Source organism: Phacochoerus africanus, chromosome 14 (genome assembly GCF_016906955.1).
Source record: "Phacochoerus africanus isolate WHEZ1 chromosome 14, ROS_Pafr_v1, whole genome shotgun sequence".
Taxonomy (NCBI): domain Eukaryota; kingdom Metazoa; phylum Chordata; class Mammalia; order Artiodactyla; family Suidae; genus Phacochoerus; species Phacochoerus africanus.
The window spans coordinates 21,934,581-21,948,824 of record NC_062557.1 but is presented as its reverse complement, the minus strand read 5'-3'; the positions used below and the strand labels follow the sequence as shown (position 1 = coordinate 21,948,824).

The following is a 14,244-nucleotide window of genomic DNA, read 5'->3' as shown; positions in this document are numbered from 1 at the left end:
GACTTTTGCAAGAAGGGGGACCCCTTCTAGGGCCTGAGAATGGGCTCTTGTCTAACTCTCAGAAATGAATTGTCCGAGGACACCCAGGGGCTGACAAAGCAAAAGACTTCGTTGGGCAGGAGCACCTGGGAGGAGAACAGCACGTTCAGGGAACCCACCAGAACTGTTCTGCCATGTGGTTCAAAGTCTCAGGTTTTATGGGAACGGGGTTAGTTTCTGGGTCCTCTCTGGCCAGTCTTACTTGGCCCATATTCGATCTGACTCAGGGACCTTCCTGATGGCACATGCACCTCTCAGCCAAGATGGATTCTAGCGCCAAGGGTCCTGGGAGGTTGGTCATCTCCTCCCTCCTACTGCCCCCTCCCCCTTCCTCCCTGAAGAACCACGTTCTTCTCAGGGCCTCCTGTTGTGAGAAAACTCTTGTAAGTGGCTGTTACTGTGCTTGGCCAAGGTGGGAAGTTTCAGTCAATGGTCCCCTAATACTTTGGCATTTAACCTTTGAGGGAAATAGCATCTCTTCTAAGCTGTTGGCACTTAAGATTGGATTTTTGCTTGAAGGAAAAAAAAATATTGAAAGGAAAATAATAGGTTAATTTCTTTGTGCATAATGCCTTTGGGCACATATGTATGTGCTATTGATGTAATGCGCTCCGACATCCATTAAAGTACTTAATTTTGTTTTATATGGGGTCACAAATCTTAACCCATTTAATGTCTTGCCTGTCCTACACATAAATGTCGTGATCAATACCAGATAGAACTGATGATGCCACAAGTTTCTATCCAATGGATTTCTCCTCCAGGCAGTCATCAATATGAATCTCTTTTCTTTAGGCAGATATTTCAGCTGATCTTTTAATTGGGGGGATAATCTTATAGAGCTTGGGTATTATTTTGCTTATTAAGTGTAATTTCTTCAGCACCTTAAGATATCATTTTTTTTAAATCAATCACCTATTTAATAGTATTATAGATGCATAATTCATCAGCAGAGAACATACATGTCTTTTTTGGTACTTAAAAAAATTGTTATAAGCGACGGGCTTTTATTTTACTTGTTTGTGCCCTTTTTGTTATCGTGTTGATTTTTCTCACAGGAGCATGTCTCCGCATGACATGGATTAATCTTGTGTCTCATGTATGAATTAAGAATATAATTAGACGGATTTGTGTTGGAACGTGTTTGTCAGCATTTCCCAGCATGTTTCAAGCTGCAGGAGCAATGCTGACATGCATTTCGTATGTCCAGCACGTGCATTGCATTGGAATGATGAATCAGGGCATCGTACACAGAGGGGTGTGTTCTTGGCAGATACTGAACACATTCTTTGCTGCTGTAACACAAAAGTGAAAACCAGGGCTACTTCGCAAAAGTGAAAACCAGGGCTACTTCTTGAACCAAAGACTTGGCCTTTGGGTCCTCTGGCGTTTTCTGTAGCACTTCCCTTTTCTATCGTATTCATTGCAGTCCAACATGTGGATGTCTCATGCTCCCAAAATGAGCATTACTGATAGGGACGGAGTAGGATAGTTACACAGGTAGTTGTACACGTCCCAGTAGGGGACCATAGATAGAGAGGGAAACCTAGGGAACTTTGGGAGATCACCGTGAGTTAATGATTGCTCAAAAAAAGCCATCAGAACATCGTGGGAACAGGCTTGCTTAACTATTAAACTATAAGTAAAAGCATGAGCTATGCCTCAGATCAAGGTGAAAGTTAAAATGAGGCCCGCATTCAAGTTCGGCAAGATAATGAAGGGAAGGATGACCTTCCAAAGTAGGAGACCCTCGTTATACAGAAACTTGAGATTGTTCAGCATGTTTTGCATATGTTACCACCCTTCTGCTGACTTGAAGAAACATCCTGACAGTCCTAGTTTGACCCCATAGGGAGGTCAAATACTCTCTTACCCAATACGAAGGAGGAGCTGGTGATGTAAGCCTGATGTCTGCTCCAAGAGTGAGGAAGACGGTGGTCTTTTCCCCCCTCCCTTCTCTCCTGGGATTATAAAACTGTAGCCCACCTCATCCTCAGGGCACAGCCTCCTTGCCTGCCTGCTTGTATCCCTCACAAGAGTCCTATCTTAATAAATCGATGTCTTGCCTATCACTTTGTCTTTTGCTGAATTCCTTCTGCACTGAGACACAAAGAACCTGAGTCTCCGTAAGTCCAGATACCAGGTGAGTGATTCTAATGAAAAAACTGGGGGTTCAAGTCCCAGTCTGGGTTTAGGCTGGGTTTGAGTCAGAGGTGTTTAGGTTTCATTACTAAAGGGTGAGGCCAGTTTAGGATCCCAATTGTATACAGATTCAGTGTATTACAAATACAATTCATGTTGTATTGTTAGCAGTGCAGACCATAAGCACTAAACAAAACTGTTTAGAAATCCTGTTTCCTTTTCTCCATCCCTTTTTCATCTGGCAGTCCCAATCTTTGAAGTTACAGTTCTTAGGCTAAAGTTGTACACCCATCACTGGTCTCACTTGAGCAACAATATAGCCTTTCTTTTCTGGTCCCCCAGAGAGATCTTTGTTGGGTCTTAAGGACGTCATTAATTTGACAGGTGTTCCCTTGGCTTCCCTTCCTGCCTTTGAAACACTGGTTTTTCTAAAGCTCCTTTCTCTAACTGATGGCATTGACCCTGCTGTCTTCTAGAGTGTGTCCTGGAGAGTCTAGTCTTAGTTATTTTCCCTTCATCTTCGTTTATTCTATAGACAATTTGATCCCTTTTACTTGCATTCATCCTTTCTTGGATTTTATATTTTTATCCTCTTTTTGTCTCTCTTTAAATATTAAAAAATTATTATTATTGAAGTATAGTTGATTTAAAATATTGTGTTAATTTCTGCTGTATAGGGAAGTGATTCAGTTATGCATGTACATATGTGTGTGTATATGTATATACACACATATGTATATAAACATATATGCACACACACACATATATGCACATTCTTTTTCATAACCTTTTCCATTATGGCTTATCATAAGATATAGATATATATGTGTGTAAACATGTATGCATGTGTGTATATATGTATATGTATATATACACACATACATATATATATATATTTTTTCCTCTTTATAGATGCACCTACAGCATGTGGAAGTTCGTGGGCCAGAGGTCGAACTGGAGCTGCAGCTGAGGCTATGCTACAGCTTACAGCCTATGCCACAGTTTACAGCAATGATGGATCCTTAACCCACTGAGCCGGGCCAAGGATTGAACCCGCATCTTCACAGAGACAACAGCAGGTTCTTAACCTGCAGAGCCACAATGGGAACTCTAGTTTATCAGGATATTGAATAGTGCTCTCTGTGCTATACAGCAGGAGCTTGTTTATCCATTCTATCTACAGTAGTTTGCATCTGCTAATCCCAAACTCACATTTCATTCCCCGCACCGCCTTGGCAATCAGAAGTCTGTTCTCTATGTTTGTGAGACGGTTTCTGTTTTGGAGATAAGTTCATTTGTCATATTTTAGATTCTACATATATGTGATATTATAGATATCATATGATATTTGTCTTCCTCTTTCTGACTTACTTCACTTAGTATGATAATCTCTAGGTCCGTCCATGTTGCTAAATTTTTTTGTTTTTTGGCTCCACCTGGGGCATGTAGAAGTTCCTGGACCAGGGACTGAACCTGCGCCGGAGTTATGGCAACTGTCTTTTTTTTTTTTTTTCCTTTTTTGGCCAAACCCACAGCAAATGGAAGTTTTTCAGGCCAGGGATCCAGTCTGAGCCAGAGCTGCGATGTTTGGCCACAGCCACAACAATGGTGGATCCTTAACCCACTGCACCAGACTGGGGATGGAACCAGTGCCTCCGCCAGAGAAAAGCCATATCATTAACCCATTGTGCCACAGCAGGAACTCCAGTGTATTTCTCTTTATAGCATTTCTGTAACTATATATATGTGTTTATTCATTCAAGGACATTGACATTTTTTTTTTGTCTTTTTTTTAGGGCTGCACCCATGGCACATGGAAGTTCCGAGGCAAGGGGTCCGATCAGAGCTGTAGCTGCCAGCCTACGCCACAGCCACAGCAACGTGGGATCCGAGCTGTGTCTGTGACCTACGCCACAGATCATGGCAACACCAGATCCTTAACCCAAGGCCAGGGATCGACCCTGCGTCCTCATAGATACTAGTCAGATTCCTTTCAGCTGAGCCACAATGGGAACTCCTAAATTTTTTATTCAAACTTTGAATTTTGAGGTAACTGTAGGTTCAGTTGTAGGAAACAGTACGGAGAAATCTCACATACCCTTTACTGAGCTCCCCCAATGGTAACATCTTATGAACAATAGGACAAAATTGCAGCCAGGATACTGACGTTGATGCAGTCAAGATACAGAGCCTTTCCATCACCACAAGGTTTTCTTCTGTCATCCAGAGCCTTTCCTGAGCGTGGGCTCCAGGTGGTGTGCTGGACACGGGGAGGGGTGCAGAGAGGAAACCTCTGGGTCCTTCACATTGCTTCAATTCAAGGTAGAAGCTGGGAAATGCCACAGGGAAGGCACCTCCGAGGAGAGAGTAATTACTTTTTGTTGAGGAGATCAGAGAAGGCTTGTAAGGGCAAATACAAATTAAAAATAAGAGGCTTAATTCACCCTATTGAAAATAAGGGACCGGCCTCCCCCACCCCTTTTCTTAGGGCAATTACTTTAGAAGCTTTATAAATTCTTTCTCTGTCTCTTTCAAATGTAAGCGAATCTTTTTAAAAACTAAGTAAGCCTTTGGCCAGCTTTATGACCTGGGAATGTCTTTCTCAAGGACCTGGGAACCATACTTTCGGATGTAAACATCCAAGGAAAATAGCACCCCTGTCTCCCAGTTCCTTTGGGAAATCCATCCTAAACTACCTCCTGCTACAGGAAATGTACTTTTCCTTTATATGAAGCCTATTAGCAAACACAGATGGTGACCCCAATCGCCAGGTAAAGTCACCCCGACTACCAGATGAACTGTGTGTGACAAATGATGATGTCAAGTCCTCTTCCTTGAGGACTAGTTGTCCTTTATCCTGAGAACAGGGATATAACGGGTTGTATCTGCTTGGCTATAAAAGTGTAAGGTTTCCTCCTATCTGCAGTCTTAGTGGATTGAATGTGATTTGCATCACATTCTGGTTTATTGCTCACTCTAGCCAAAGTGTTTTCTTTTTTTGGGGGGGGGTCTTTTTGTCTTTTCCAGGGCCGCACTTGCAGCATATGGAGGTTTCCAGGCTAGGGGTCTAATTGGAGTTGTAGCCGCTGGCCTACGCCCAGCCACAGCAACGTGGGATCTGAGCTGCGTCTGTGACCTATAGCACAGCTCATGGCAACGCTGGATCCTTAACCCACCGAGCAAGGTCAGGGACCGAACCCGTAACCTCATGGTTCCTAGTCGTATTCTTTAACCACTGAGCCATGACGGGAACTCCCCAAAGTGTTTTCTTTCTCTAATACCTTTGTGGAGAGGCTTTCTGGATGAGGAGAAAATTTTGTTTTTCATTGTATTTCCCCAATAAGCTTCCCAGAGCAAGTAGTGTCCAATCTTAGCTATGAAGGATAGCCTACATGTTACAGGCAAGCTATTTTAAAATATCTGACATTTCCTATTTATTTGTAGTTTAGCCCACAGGTAGGATCCTATTTTAGGTAGGTGGCAACTGAGGCTTTGCCTTTCAGTTAAAACAATTTAATTGAGGTGAAATTCACATAATGAAATTAACCAGTAAAGAAATGTACAGTTCATTTAGTAATTTCACAACCTTGGGTAGCCAACACATCTATTTAATTCCAAACCATTTCCATCACCTACAAAGAAAACTTGTACTGGTCAAGCAGTCACTTCCATTCTGATACCCCAGCCCATGTAACCGTCAATTGGCTTTCTATCTTTATGGATAGAAACACTAATCATAATATCCCAAAGATGGGAGTTCTTGCTGTGGGTCAGCAGAAACGAATCCGACCAGTAACCGTGAGGTTGTGAGTTTGATGCCTGGCCTCGCTCAGTTGGTTAAGGATCTAGTGTTGCCATGAGCTGTGATATAGGTTGCATATGTGGCTTGGATCTGACGTTGCTGTGGTTGTGGTGTGGGCTGGTGGCTGCAGCTCTAATTGGACCCCTAGCCTGGGAACCTCCATATGCCCCCCCCCCCACACTTATATATGTTCAAAAAAGTTAAAAAAAAAAAAAAGAGATTCTGTTGTGGCTCAGAGGGTTACAAACCCGACTAGTATCCATGAGGATGCAGGTTCAATCCCTGGCCTTGCTCAGTGGGTTAAGGATCCAGTGGTGCTGCACTGTGTGGTGTAGATCACAGATGCATGTCAGATCTGATGTTGCTGTGGCTGTGGCCTAGGCTGGCAGCTGCAGCTCTGATTCCATCTCCAGCCTGGAAACTTCCATAAGATGTGTGTGTAGCCCTAAAAAGGCTTTATATATATTATATAGGAGCAGTTTTCTCAGGGTTACTTGAGATGTTGCCTCTCAGGCTTAAGTCCTCAGATTTATCCACTGAATGAAACATAGCTTTCAACTTATGAAAATAAAATACATGGGTTAATAAAGATTTTATTAGTTCAGGACGTTTTACATGAGGTTCACAATGCTTGGTAATTGTTTTCTCCTTAACTAGACTGTGAACTTCTCAAGGGCAACATGTGCATGTCTGATGTTTCTTTGGAACCTGCCCTAATTCCCACTAACTAATTTTGTGGGTGTTCCCACGAACCCCTTAGACTTAACACTTATTTAGTGCTTTTGAATAAATGAATGAAGACCAGAGTAGACTATCTGCCATTGACTTCATAGCTTGTCCTGAAAATAAGTTGGTAATTGTTGAACTTCTCTTAAAAGTATGTTTTGAGGTCTGGAATGTTCATGGCAAGGCTCAGGTTTGTTTTGACCTTCTTATTGTATAATAAGGAGAGAAGTTGCTCTGTTAGGGATTACTGTTGTATGCTTAGGATTGAATGTGATAATCTTTTCCTCTTGGGTGTGGGGCTGTGTTCCGATTAAAGACACCAGCATACCAGCAATTTTCAGTTTAATGCAATTTAATTACACCTCTAGATTGTATCATTTTACATGCATATAACATTTCTACTTCCGTGGAATAATTCTGAGCATTTGGAGGAAATGCTGGCGTCTGGAGATTTTACCCTTAAGAAATCATTATCTTTGAAGCCTCCCCAAGCGGCCCTAAGACTAGATACTTAGGTCTTGAAAAAGATGTTCATTGAAGTCAGCACTGTTTGAAAATTAGGAAAATATTTTCTATTCTCTTTGGTAAATTCTCAGTGTTAAAAACTGAGTGTAACAGAGCTCACCCTCTTCTCAGCTGTGTGATGCTATATGATATCGTCAGTGGTTTAGCTGTGTCCCTTTTTTACTTTTAACTATAACTTTGTGTAGTTAACAGTAACTTTTGAGCTATCTTTGAAAGATAAGCTGTTAACAAGGTAAAAGTGTCCAAGATTCATTTTCTGATTTAGTGCTTAACACAGTTGTTGACTTGTTTTTTATTTTTATTTTTTGCTTTTTACAGCCATACCCGTGGCATATGGAGGTTCCCAGGTTAGGGGTCGAATCAGAGCTACAGCTGCCAGCCTACACCACAGCTCATAGCAACGCCAGATCCTTAACACACTGAGCGAGGCCAGGGATTGAACCTACAGTCTCACAGTTCCTAGTCGGATTCTTTTCTGCTGATGGGAACTCCTTAAAATTTTTTTTAAATTTGTTTTTTTATTTGTTTTGTTTTTTTGTTTTGCTTTTTAGGGCCGCACCTGTGGCATATGGAGTTTTCAGGCTAGGGGTTGAATTGGAACTGCAGCTGCTGACCTACACCACAGCCACAGCAATGTCAGATCCGAGCCTCGTCTGTGACCCACACCATAGCTCACGGCACAACAGATCCTTAACCCATTGAGTGAGGTCAGGGATCGAACCTGTGTCCTCATGAGTGCTAGTCAGATTAACCACTGAGCCGTGAAGGAAACTCCAATCTCTCCTTGTTTTAAAAGCTTCCAGCTTCCAGACTAGTTCAGATTGTAATGTTTGTGTTTCACATAATCTAATAGGGAACTACGACAAAAATTTTTATTTTTTAAACATAAATTTTATTGGAATATAGTTGACTTAGAAAGCTGTGTCAGTTTCAGGTACACAGCAAAGTAAATCAGTTATACATATACATAGATCTGTTCCTTTTCAAAAAATATGGACTGCTTCATGAATTTGCATGTCATCCTTGCTCAAGGGCTATGCTAATCTCTGTATCTTTCCAATTTTAGTACATGTGCCGCAGAAGCGAGCATGTTGCTGACTTCTTGAAGACTGTAGTCTGCAATACTATTTGTGGTACAAAATGTTCTGACATTCATGAACATTTAAAAATTTCCTTTTCATTTTTTGGGCCCCTCAGTTTGACTTTTATTTCTCTTCTACTTCTTACGTCTCTGGTGCTTTCAGTGAAGATAAACAAAATAAAGTTTAATACATTTTTAGATGTCTTTTAGCTTAAGATACAAACAATTGCATTTGGAAGTTAATAAACTTTCTGAAGTTTAGTCCAGCCTATATGATCGACAAGGCTGTTGGTAGGTGAGAAGAGCAGCCTTTCTGTGATTCCACATTCTGCTGGACTTTGCAAATACGTCCACGCTGCTGCCTTCGGAAAAATCCATTATACTAATCCATTAAGTTTCAGCTCTTTCGCAATTGCTTTTTTCAAATTTGTTTTTTGTTTTGTTTTGTTTTTTGGTCTTTTGTCTTTTTAGAGCCGCACCCGTGGCATATGGAGATTCCCAAGTTAGGGGTCGAACCAGAGCTACAGCTGCCAGCCTACACCACAGCCACAGCAACGCCAGATCCCAGCCCCATCTGTGACCTACCCCACAGCCCATGGCAACACCAGATCCTTAACCTACTGAGCAAGGACAGGGGTCGAACCCACATCTTCATGGTTCCTGGTCGGGTTCCTTAACCACTAAGCCACAATGGGAACTCTGCAATTGCTTTTTTCAAATGTCTCCTCTCACCCATGGCTCACTCCACGTGTCATTTTTGACTCCAGAAGTGAAACGTGGCGCTATGTGGACATACAGGTACCACAAGCTCATTTGCCCTCAAAAATCATTATCTTTGAAACTTCTCCAAGTAGGCAGAAAACCACTGACTCATGTCTTGAAAGAGATGTTCATTGAAGTCAGCAGTGTTTGTTTGAAAACTAGGGAAACGTTTTTCAGTTTTCATTGACTCCAAAATGTTAATCTTTTAGGATTAACTTTGATCTTCTTTCAACCGTATGAATAGGATACCTTCAGTAGTTTAGTTCTATTACCTTATTACTGTCCTTGCCTATTATAAACAATCAAAAACTATTTTTTGAGTGAAGTCGGGTACCTATAAGACAGACTTTGCATGATTCTGTTCTGAATATGTATGTTTTTGTGTCTGACTCACTTCTGTAAAGGACCTCTCTGTTGTGGTTCTGGAGTTGAGATAATTCATACCTCGAAATATATTTAGTTCTGAAATTTCTAGAGTTTTTTTAGTGGTAAAGTGATTTTTAAAATGTACTCTAAACATTTGAATGTTTCCTAGTTGGTTAGGACTTTTGCTGTGTATAATAAATTTTACATAGCAATTAAGGCATAGTGGATTAAGGATCTGGTATTGCTGCAGCCGTGGCTTAGGTCACAGCTCTGGCTTGGATTCAGTCCCTAGCCTGGGAACTTCCTTATGCCACCAGCGCAGCCGAAAAGAAAGAAAAACAAAAAAGACTGTTGTGTTTTTCATGCTTTACTTAGCTATCTTAGTGCAACTTATAGGCAATTGTCCATTTGTATCTCTGGTTTTCTCTTGAATATTTCCAGTTGGGTCTTCCATTGTTACATCAAACTTAATATACTTACAACTCACTCTATTATCTTTCCTTCGAATTCTGCTCTTCCTCCCCATGTGCTAATTTTTTTTTTTTTTTTGGGCCGCTCCCGCGGCATATGGAGGTTCCCGGGCTAGGGGTCGAATCGGAGCTGTAGCCACCGGCCTACGCCAGAGCCACAGCAACGCGGGATCGAAGCCGCATCTGCGACCTACACCACAGCTCACGGCAACGCTGGATCGTTAACCCACTGAGCAAGGGCAGGGACCGAACCCGCAACCTCATGGTTCCTAGTCGGATTCGTTAACCACTGCGCCACGACGGGAACTCCCCCCATGTGTTAATTTTTATTCCACTTTGAAACTTAAAAAATTTTGTTTACTCTGAGCTCTTTAAAGTCTTATAATGAACCAAATCCTCTCTCTCAGATTCTTTACTTCTCCCAGGATTATTTCAGTTCAGAAAAATGTCACTGGATCCCTGAATTGCTACAGTAACCTATTCACTGTGTCCCTGGTCTCTATTCCGATCTCTCTAATCCATCCTGCATGCAGAGGGTGTATTAATTTCCTTGCTCAACCCTTGGGAGCTTACTCCTAAACTCAGGCTTTTAAGAGTTCACTGTGGAACTTAAGATCATTCTTTTCTCCTCAGAGAAGCCCTTAAAGACTCTTCATGGTTTGACCTTATTTCACGTATCTAGTCTTACCCCTGTGGTTCGCCAAGGTGAATTCTTCACTCTGCCAGATTCAGCTTCATAGTTGCATGTAAATCATGGTCTATCCCATTACTTTGTCTTCATTCATGTTGGCTTCATGTCTTGCCTATTCAAATCCTTCCTTCAAATTCAAACATTTTGTAAGTTCCCATCATGGCTCAGCAGTAATGAATCCAACTAGTATCCATGAGGATACTAGTTCCATCCCTGGCCTTGCTCAGTTGGTTAAGGATCCGGTGTTGCCCTGAGCTGTGGTGTAGGTGGCAGATGTGGCTCGGATCTGGCGTTGCTGTGGCTGTGGTGTAAGCTGGAAGCTACAGCTCCGATTCAATCCCTAGCCTGGGAACTTCCATATGCCGTGAGTGTGGCCTTAAAAAAACCAAAAAACAAAGAAACAAACAAAAACATTCAAAAACATTTTTGGAGTTCCCATTGTGGCATTGGTCACAGCTGTGGCTTGGATTTGATTCCTGGCCTGGGAACTTCCGTATGCTATGGGGGCGGCCAAAAAATAAATAAATAAACAAAACAAAACAAAAAAACGGAGAGAGAGAGAAGTTCTTTCCTTGAATCCTGTAGATTTTGAGTCTTGACCTCCCTGAAGAGCATCAGATTGCACACCCCTCCTTGAATGGAGTGCCTTTCATGATCCTTGATGAGGAAATGGAACTTAAAAAACTCTTATAGGAGCTTCTTTGCGGCTCATTAGATTAAGGATCCAGCATTGTCACTGTAGCAGCTTGGGTCACTTGCGTCAGTTCCTGGCTTGGGAACTTCCACATGCCATGAGCAGGGCCAAAAAAAAAAAAAAAAAAGGCTATTACATCTGAGCCCCTCGTCACCTCTGAAGGTGCCCTCTCCATCCTAAGAGTCCAGTTTGTCACAATAAAAAATAACATGTACACAGGATGGAACAACTATGTCTGTCTAGGGCTGTGGAGGAAGTTTTCATAGATGACTTGGGTGACTTTGAACTGGGTCTTGGGGAAGGAATAGGCGTTTGCCAAGTAGAAAAAGCAAAGAAAATGTCAGGGAGGACCATTAAGGGAAAGAATAAAAAAATTAGCAAAGCATTAAGAACATGGGCTCTGGAGCTAGACTGCCTGTGTTGGAAACTTGGAAAGGTCACTTAACAGCTGCCTTGGACAAATTCCTTAACTTGCTTTGTGTCTGATTTTCCTCACCTGTAAAATGGGGATAGTACGTGTTTTCTTCCTCAGGTCATAGTGAGTAGTGAATTAGCTGATAAATATAGAATCCTTAGACCAATGTCTATTCTACAGGGAGGTGAAAGAACTTGCAAGTTTGGGGAACAGAGGGAAGTTCAGTATGGCTGGAGTTTAAGGTACCTATGCAGGGCAGGACCTGGGGGTGGCTTATAGGAGAGAGGAATGGAGAGAGGAGTAGATGCGAGTCAGATGGTGAAGGGTGTGGGGTTTTATAAAGGCGGGAGGGAGCAAGCAGGGAGCCGGTGTATGTGAAACATCAGAATGATGTGATGTGAATTTGGGAGCTGTTCTGGGGCAGCCGTGTGGAAGGGGGACTGACGGAGGGAGAGACAGCCTGCATCCATCCCCCAAATCTCAAAACAAAACAGCGTGGTAGCTTTCCAACTCTTCACTGTAGCTCACAAGAAGAAATACATTTTATACCACGACCTCAGTACACAGCCCACACACACATTTATAATTTAAAAAGACCTTTATAGGAGTTCCCGTCGTGGCGCAGTGGTTAACGAATCTGACTAGGAACCACGAGGTTGCGGGTTCGGTCCCTGCCCTTGCTCAGTGGGTTGAGGATCTGGCGTTGCTGTGAGCTGTGGTGTAGGTTGCAGACGCAGCTCGGATCCCGCATTGCTGTAGCTCTGGCGTAGGCCGGTGGCTCCAGCTCCGATTAGACCCCTAGCCTGGGAACCTCCATATGCCGCGGGAGCGGCCCAAGAAATAGCTAAAAAGACAAAAAAATAAAATAAAATAAAATAAAAATAAAAAGACCTTTATAAAATAATATCTACCATTTGTAGATAACATGTACTTTGATCATTTCTATTCCATTCCATTTAATAATGCTGATTGTGTCCCCATATTTTAAAAGATCTACTAACAGTTCACAACCCATGGTTTGAAAAACAGTCTTAAACTAGCCTACAACCAAAGTTTAAACTTTGTTTCATCACCTTTTAATCTTCCATTGAGCATCTTACCCTATTCTGTCTCCTTTCCTTCTTTACCTCCTTTGACCTTTCAAAGTAAATGTACATAAAAATGTCTCCCCACATTTTGAGTTGAACAATGGAAGGAAATCATTTAAATGTGATGTTTATTATTATTTATGTAGGTATACATTTCAACCCCTTGCCACCAGCCCCACCCGATCCCCTTCTTCATTAAACCTGAAGCTTCTCCCGTAGCAGCCCTGCTCCTAGAGCAGGCAGTGGCAGGTCTCAATTTCCTCCCGCAGGTGCATTTTGCTTGGTGTCCAGGAGCTGCTGGTCGTCTGCGCTCTGGCTCTCGGTCTCCCTGCAGACTGCGAGGAACTGGATCAACAAGGTGCCCGTCTGCCCCCGGTCTATGAAAGCTGGCCTTTGGTTCTGTTAGCTCGGCTTTCAGGGATGTTTCTTGAGGGTGCAGTGAAGTTTGACATTTTCTCAAGAGAAAAGACGAAAGGAAGATTTAGGTAGATTCGTTTCAGAAAGTGTTTCTATTCACTTTTCAAGAAAGAAGATGATAACACAAACATTCTCTTCTGTTCTAACCCCTTCTCTTTCAAGTAGTGGTGCGGCCCTAAAAAGACAAAAGACACCCAGAGGTGACCTTTCCCACTTGGACACCATGTTTTAAGGGGGTGAGGTTTTGGATTTGAGGGAAGGGGGATATGTCATCCTGTGTCTTTCTTACCAAGCTGAGCTTTTGGTACCATGGTGAACATTTGCTTTGGTGGGTAGGAAGAAGCTGCTTTCGTACTGGAGAGAAGGAATTCTCAACGGGGGTTATATATGCACTTCCTCTGCTGGGGGTTGGGTGGAGCATGGGGCTGGAGACACGGGTGACCCTGTTTCAAGACATTTTGGTTGTCACAGCTGGTGATGGGGGATGATTCTGGTGTCTAGTGGGTGAAAACCATAGATGCTGCTGCATATCTTACAAACCACAGGACGACCACCCCCTCGGCAAAGAATTAACCAGCCTAAAATATGTAGAGTGCCAAAGTTGATACACTGTACTTAGAACCTGACGTTGGAGGTAATGGATCACCAAAGTTTCACCAAATTCCTTGAATTAGGGTAAATCTGATCTCCCCCCCCCTTTTTTTTCTTTTTGTGGCCACACCTGTGGCATATGGAAGTTCCTGGTCTAGGGGTCAAATCAGAGCTGCAGCTGCTGGCTTACACCACAGCCATGGCAGCACCAGATCTGAGCTGCACCTGCAACCTATGCTGTAGCTTGCAGCAATGCCAGATCCTTAACCCACAGAGTGAGGCCAGGGATTGAACCCGCATCCTCATGGACACTATACGGGGTTCTTAACCCATTGAGCCACACAAGGAACTCCTGATCTCAGTTTAATTCTCTATAACACTCATTTCACCGCCTTGATAATTTTCTGATTGTTTTTACAATTCAGTCGCATAGAG

At 42.6% G+C, this 14,244-nt stretch overlaps 1 long non-coding RNA gene and 1 other non-coding gene across 2 annotated transcripts in view; one reads left to right on the top strand and one right to left on the bottom strand.

Moving 5' to 3' along the window:
- The window catches only part of LOC125115234 (uncharacterized), a 108,948-nt gene that overhangs the window by 25,219 nt on the left and 69,485 nt on the right, over positions 1 to 14,244 (top strand). The window lies entirely within an intron of this gene.
- LOC125115390 (U6 spliceosomal RNA) lies at positions 8,221 to 8,324 on the bottom strand. Its single transcript, XR_007132097.1, has one exon. It is a non-coding gene; the product is annotated as a U6 spliceosomal RNA (small nuclear RNA).